The following is an 8,389-nucleotide window of genomic DNA, read 5'->3' on the forward strand; positions in this document are numbered from 1 at the left end:
TTTAGGGTGTTTGATGAACACCACAGATGAAATGTCATCACATGATTCGACGGGTCTTCACCCAGATTCCATTAAATTTAGGAATATCTAACGGAAGTTTATGCAGAATTGCTGGCCACCAAGGGGCATAAGCAATTGGATCGTTTGTTAACCTATTTAGATCCGGTAACTCCAAAGTTGCCATGAAGGGTAACTGTTGATTCAGGTTTGGCGAAGCATACCCAGGATAAGATGGAATCGCCTGAGCGGTTGGTCTTTGCATACCAGCATAATGCATTTGATGCTGGTAACTTTGGTAAGGTTGATGGGCATAACCATTGTAGAATGGTTGATTTTGACCGTTTTGAATATACGGCTGCCCACTATTTGCAAAGATTTGTTGCTCAGATCCTTGGTATACTTGTTGGAATTGCGGTTGTTGGTATTGCACCAGCCATGGTTGCGAGGCCATGTGCTATTGTCCAATACTGACCATTTGACCAAGATGAGGGGTAATTGTACCCGTTTGGGCTTGTGTCATTCCATTAGTTGGCAATTGTGGTTGAGTCGCAGGGACAATAGGTTGTTGCATTACAACCTGAGAAACCTGAGGTTGGCATACAACAGGCAATGCTTGTACTTACAACACCGTCACAATAGCTAGCGTGGTTGGTATATTTGACATAGGTAAACATTGTTGCATCGAATATACAACTCTTGGTTGTTGAGGCAGTATTGGCACCCAACCGCTAGATGTAATTCCAACATAACCTGAATTTTGTTGTGAACTCTCATACGGTTGTCCTCCCGGAGGAGACAATGAAAGGGTATACTGCCCCCCATACGGCGGTAATCCGGTACTTAAAGGTATTATTTTCCCTTGAGGACCGGACTGCCCAAATTGACACCCTGAAGGATCAATTTGCTGAGACTCAACATAAGAGTTCCCGGATACTATTCAGGATGAACAAACAGGAACAGACCATACTGTCGAAATAGCCCCTGAGTGGGCCCCGTCTAGCGATTGAGAGCTAGTTGGGACAGATGGTATGCCGGTGAACATTGTTGGAGTGACAGCAGGAAGTTCTGCCGTCACTGTGTCGGATGAAACAATCCTAGATGTCGAAGGTTGTTCAGACATTTCTAGTCTATCCAAAAGATTGCCTAGCGATTCTACAGGAGCTTCCGATGACGGTAGACTAATTTCTGATGAAGAAGGATATAGAGTGATCCTGACTCCAAATCGCAATGGAGTACTAGATGGAGGATCTTCCACAATCTCTTCTATAGCAATCAGACCATGTGGAAGAGGTAGACCGTCTGGTCCGTAAAATATTTCTGGTGCCAAAGAAGGTATAGAATCTGCAGTGACAGATGCTTGGGGAATAACACCTTCTGAATCAGCTGTAGATGGAGCTGGTTCAGTAACACAAGTGTTTACCTTCACACTAGGATCAGTTCTACTATCCTTTGGTGGCTGCTGAACTTCTTCTGTAAAGGCAGGGATACCAGAAATGTTTGGAGTAACCCGAGTCTCCGATGGTGTTGGAACACTTGTTCTAACTTTACCAGGGGATTTGGAACCGATTAAACGAGTTCGCTTTGTCTGTAACAGTTTCAACTCTGGAGATAAAGACGGTTGACTCGTAAGCCTCCACGAATGACAGGGTTTCAATTGACTTTCTTCCACGATTGTGGATTACTCGATCAACTAAAAATCAAGGGGAAGTATGTTTTCGAATTAGATGAATTTTATACACTTTGATACAACTTGTTTTTTCAATTTTTAAGAGTCGAGAAAAAACAAAATATGACTCTAGTCGCCTTCGATTTTTAATGAGCTTGAAGTGACAAGTGCTCAAATGGACCTTTTCCTTTAAGGAGTCTGAAAAGGAACGAAAGAGACTGCTCTGGAAATCTAGATAGAGAGATTACCAAACCAATCGCAAAACTGCAGAACACTTTTTACGGTACGGCAGTCAATCTTCCCAAATGTTATGTTCAATGCATTGCGATCGATAGGGCGGCAGACACGGCTTCCTATGGATAAAGGATATAGCCTATTGTGGTCTCCCAAAATATACTCAACGGTACGTGGGAGCACAAGTCCGTACTGGCACTTGTCGTCTCAAAGTGGAGGAATCAGCCAACCAACAGTGAAAACAACAGTTACCATGCTTTACGACGCTGGAATACGTCTCTAGCCTAGACTTCTAGATGTTGTGCGTTAGGTTCCAAAGCGTTTTTAGATTCATTAAATTTATTTTATAGTTGATCTTGCTTAAGAAATTTTCCTTCCAATTTCACTGCGTGATGTAGATGTACAATTCCTAAAATGTAATCTAAGATGATAAACAGTCATTTAATCTTCTTTTTGCAATGAAAATCCTAGCTACTAAGGAAAGAGAGATGGTGTTCTTTCAACAAAGAGCAGAGAGCACACACTATATGCACTATCCTAAATCAAACCAACAAACAGTCTAAATGTAAATGCACATGCATGTATTTGTTTTCAGCCTTCTTAATGTGTGAATGATAAAAAGAAAGCTAAGCGCAAATCTGAATTATTTTTCAAAGTGACAATTACTAACAAGCTTCTTTTCAAAAAAAAATGAGGACAATGATGACAGTTTGTTATTTGGAATTGAAAACTTGCTTTCAACACTTGAAAAACTACCAATTCAAATCAAATACAAGAGTAACAGTGTAATTGACTATCAAGAACAATTGGATTCTCTTCTATGACTGAAAATGACACTTGCGACACTTTCAAATCAAGAAACGACAGTTCAATTACGCTACTTCTTTGTAAAAGAGAACTGAAAATGGCTCAAAATACATAAAAACATTTACATTTCTTTGCACAATGGAAGCAGAATAATGGCAGGGAAGGGGGTTTCCAACAAAGGTGTACTGACTACAGGCAACAAAACTCCTGAATAGAGCTGAAAACAGTGAACACAGAAGCCAAAATCTAAGAGCAGAAGAGGTCTGATCAGCGCACCTGTAGCACAGGGAAACTGAAATGCAACGCACCTACTACACTCGGGAAGTGTGATGCATTCAAGTTTCAAAGAAGACACAGTGCGATGGACCAAGGACGAGACTTTAGCTGGGTTCCAGGTCACAGTTTGCAACTCAGTTCAGGGATTTAGGCCGAGCAAGTGGTAATCAGTAAATCAATCACAGGGGTAGATCTTATGAGGTTACTAGAGCCACCACAAGGGCAATTAGAGAGCTTGTAAATCAATCGTTTAATTCATAAACAAAACCCGGAGATAGACTGAAGCAGCATCGATCTACTTTGCACTTACATAGAAAATGCAATTCAAAGGCTAGCTAGCTTGACTTCAGGCTCCGTCTGTAAGTTTATAAAGTAAACAAATGTAGATAAACAAACAATCTATTCGCTGCCCAGCGGAGTCGCCATTTTGTTATCAGGAAAACTAGTGTCTATGCAGAGCTACTAGTCCCACTAAGGCTGGTAGCTACCTTAGAAACAAACAAACTAAAACTACTTTCGTTTTCCTTTATGAGAAATAGATAAGAGGGGAATAAGGAGACCAACCTCTGTCTTGCACTTGGTTCCTTGCTCGATTCCTCTCCCTTCTGATAGATCTTTGCTACTCGCTTCCTTGTCTACCCAGCTTCACAGAGCACCTATAGAATCAAAGCAGCATAACACTATCCAAGAACATAGATCTATTATCATAAACAATATAGGACCAGATATATATTGACCACACAAATGCATAAATCATCAATCATACAAGAATGTGGAGGAAAACTTAAATAGCTTTATTGATAATCAAGAAAGAGAAAAGAGGATTACAACCAATTGTTCTGACCTAGCATCATCCTCTCAACAAGAAAGCCCTTCTTCACCTCATGAAAAGCTTAGATCACCCAACACTATGATATTGCACTAAGAAACCAACAGCACTTCCTTACAAGATACAAAATTCCCGCCTCTGGATCTCTGGGATGAGGGATCCATATATAGATGTTTGCAAGGGAGGTGAGTCAGCTTCTGAGATTTGATTAGTGTCCTCTCTCTGATAGTTCTTGATTCCACTTGGAGATTGATGATCTCTTACTCATCCCTGGGCGAATGCAGAGAGGCAAGTGTCACAGGAGAAGTTTCTGGAAGATTCCATGGTCGTCCACCTTGCGGATTGATCCTGCCATTTGTCCACTCTCACCCATCGCAGCCCATAGAAGGGCTTTTCAACATGCATCGCACCTACTATGTGTATTCAGGTGGGATGCAAATGCAATTTGACCATGGAGCAGTTGAAATGGTCCAGATTTGACCAGTTCTGAGTAGTTTTTCATGGAGAACTTCTGGGAGATTCTGTAATCAGTTGACCTTGTTCTTCTAGGGGTTGGAACAACACCTTTAGGGACTTAGGAGCCCTTGTTTTATGGACATTTATGATTGGGGTCGTAGTGCCCAAAAATGTCTATAACAGTCAAGGATGGGAGGGTGGAGATAAAAGAAGGATGGGATGAGGGTTTGGGTTTGGTTGCTGACTTTTTCTTCTTGACCTACTCCCATTTTGGTTCCTGGTTTTCTATTTCTTCTGATTCTTAATTTTTAGCACATATATTTGTAAAATGACCATATTCATGAAATACCTTGCATTTGAATGGAATTTGTTCATAATCTAGGTGTTGAATGTGAACCCAACTATCCACTTTGATCTTGACTGCTTCTGGAAGTCCTTTACCTAGATCTACTTCCACACATATTCTCACACAGGCATGCATGTTTTCCTTTGGCTCACTTCTATAGATATATTTCCCCATTACATTTCATATTGCCTAAACAGATTCATATCCCCAGCAATGTAGAGGAAGATGGGGGAAGCCTCACCCATACTGGCACTGCATTTGGCACGTCCAACTCTGGATCGAAGTCCGGAGTCCATCTGTTGAGATAAATCCCTCTTGAATCCATAAAATATGGTCTACTTCTAAAGATTAGATATTTTTCCTCTTTCGATTCAAAGTGGAAGGTAAAATAACCTCTTCCACAAAACCTGATGGAGATTTTCCCCATGATAGATGAAGTCTAGTTTCTTTCCACCCATTTGAGGACCAAATGGGGAGAGGGTCAGAGTCTAGTAAACTGACCCACTAAACCACATTCAGAGAGGGACAGAGCTGTGCGGCGAGGAAGGGAGGGAGGAAGAATTATTTCAGGTATTTCATTGATCTTCTTAAGAAACTTTGATATGGACGGTCTGGGAAGAGATGGTCCCAAGGAGGAGAGAAGAGAGGCAAGGGCTTCCTCATTTTCTCCCAGCTGAGCTGAATTTATAGAAGATGTGATAGGAATAAATGCACCCTCATGAGGATGCTCCGCATGGTCCATTGCATACCAATCAAGGGCAGCAAGCCCCGGGAGCAGGAGGCCTGGGGGGGCAAAGGAAAAGGGCGCGCTCAGAGGTTGAAATCGCCAAGGCAGGAGCAGAGTGCTTCAGAACCCTTTTTAGAGTTAGTGATTTTTTTATATTTGTCAACTCCCTATTAAGTTGTGAAGGAATTACATATTTCCCATATATTAAGAGTATTTTTTTTGGTTTTTTTACTTTCAATTATTTTATCTCTCTATACAAAGTTGATTTAAAATTAAGCTAGAAATTTAAGATTTTATTTATGGCTGACATTTTTTTTTGTCAATACTATTTTTCAATTTGTTCATGTAAGTATTATTTTATTATTTTTAAATGCAATGTTACAAGACAACATCTCTCTCATATTGGGATTTAGAACACCTCTCAGTGCAATAATTATTTTGATGTCTATCAACATTTACCAACCATTTACTTTATATGGTTGTGCTAGTTTATACCATCTTAATAAAATAGAAACATTTATTGACAAAAATTAATAACAATTTACTTCATGTGAGAATCTCACAAATCCAAAAACATTAATGCAAGAAATAGTTAACTTACAATTGTTTCCTTAAATTGGCCCTTCATAAAGGCTATTGAGGTTTCCAAAATATTGTGTACATAAATTTTCCATGTAACTTTTCAAGTAGTCTTTACAACTATTTCTACCAAAAACATTATATCTTATGAAGGAAATTGAAGAGAAGCAAGAAAATGAGTATATTACATAGTGATACCATACAATAATATCATATAACTTTTCAAGTAGTCTTTACAACTATTTCTACCAAAAACATTATATCTTACGAAGAAAAATGAAGAGAAGCAAGAAAATGAGTATATTAAATAGTGATACCACACAATAATATCGTGTCACTATCCAAAATGCTCCTTAGAGAGGGCTATGGTTCATTTGGGTTAATAATCAAGGACAAAATGTGCTAGAAAAATCATCCTTCTTATTGACTTGAATTGGAGATTTTGAGGGGCCCTTGGGGGATTTGAATGGAATTGCGGATGATAGTTCATTTTCACTTGAAAGCTCAAAGACCATATTTCATTGTTTGATATAAATATCATCCTCTTTTCATATCATCAATAACATTTTTCACGAATTATTTTTTTTGGAGAATTATGTGTGATTAGTTCCCACAGGTCTAATTAGAGTTATGTTGGGAGCTATGAAATTCCCATTGCTAGTTTTTAGGTGTGTGGAAGTGATTTAGGAACAACGTGGTTACAAGATTTTTAGGTTAAGCTTTGAGTCCATTTGTTTCTTTAGCATGATAATATCTCCATTTATGGCCAACACTTGTTGATGGATTGATTGAAGAAGTGCTCCAAGAAGGAGGGATGGATAGGGTGACATGAACAAGTTTGTTTAGGGGAGATGGTTGACCTTTATGAGTGTACACTATCATTGACCTAGCTGACCAAAGTATCCACCTTGTGACACTGAATTTTGAGGCCATGTCCAAAACCTTTTGGCTATCCTTACAAATATGTCCTTAATTGCATAATTATTATAACAATAATGTGAATTATACTTCTACCACTATAGGATGGGTTAAGGTCCAAGGGGGTGAATAAGAGTGATTTTCCTTACTCTTAATCAATGCTTATATATCTTTCCTCTTGATTATGGAGTTCGAATTCATTTATTGGGTATCCTATCTTCATAATGCCCCTCATATTGTTTGGCTAACTCTTGTATTTTGTCTATGTATCTAGCTTGATGTTCTTGTTTTGAGGGCTATAGTTTGAAGTCGAGTCTTATTGAACACCTAATCCATTACAGTGATGGCGAACAATCACTAGAACTCCGTGAATCCTTGGAAGTTGAATCCAATTATTTCAATGTTGTATTTATATGAACATCATTCTTAATAAACATTGAATTCATTCCAACAATGGTATCAAAGTAGTGATTTATCTTCCTTGTTAAATATCTTGAGCCACTAGTTTTGTGACCTACGTGGACACTCCTTTCTCTCCTTTCTTAGACATTGGAGTTTTGTATTGGAGTACAATGGAAAAAAAGGATGTGAATATCATTGAAACTGTAACTCCAAATAGTTGTTGGTAAGATCTCTAAATTGTGCCTCCAAAATATTTATTGTATCTTATATGTGTTTTGGTATGCGAATGATCTATGCACATTTGAAAATTTAATCCTCCAATGAATCTGAAGCTTGGTTGTCTTGCACTTTGAGTTTATGAGCCTTGTGTTGTCAAAGTTTTATGTGTAATGTAAGGGCACAAAGGAGAGTGATGGTTTTTATTGCTCCGTGTTGAGCAACAATTCAAGACCAAAGGAGAACATTGATAATTATGTGCCCGAAAAATAATTTATGAATAATGCGTGGCCAGGCTAATGTAAAACAATATACGGGCATCAAATCCCTTATTGATGAACATATTGCATAGTTATTTATAACCTCTATGAAAATATGTTGCTTCTTGGGCAATTAATCGACTGCCCTAGTAATAGACCACGGCTTTTTTTTGGCCTTGGTGAGTACCCATCGCTATTAGAAAAGAGCCTCGTGATCTCTGTAGCTTAATGTCAATGACATTCTCCCGCTACCAAATTAAAAATAAAATAAACCCTCTTTGCAGGCTCCTTCAATGCCTTTCTAACGACTAGAAGTAGAGTGAATCCATTCTAAAGAACTCAAAACTATTATAAGGCCAATCCAAATTTCCTTGCAATCTTGACCAAGTACTACTTTTATTATCTCCATAATAGAGGCAATTCAGAAACACAAATATGATTAGAACAATATTTTTTTTCAATAATGCTTTTTTACTCCCTGTCCGACCTGTGTTCAATTTGTGTGGATATCAATAATCAAGACTACTTATGTTGTTCATTCAAACTTCAACAAAAGATTCCACTCTAGTGTTCAATAGAATATATCAGAATTTAGGGATGCCTCCCTACATTGGTTGTGAAGCTTCAAAGCAATAGGAATTTATTTTACAACCAAGTGCATAGGATAATCATT

The sequence above is a fragment of the Pinus tabuliformis genome, chromosome Q, assembly GCF_031772625.1.
Source record: "Pinus tabuliformis cultivar Carrire ecotype Pingquan chromosome Q, CPIR1, whole genome shotgun sequence".
Taxonomy (NCBI): Eukaryota; Viridiplantae; Streptophyta; class Pinopsida; order Pinales; family Pinaceae; genus Pinus; species Pinus tabuliformis.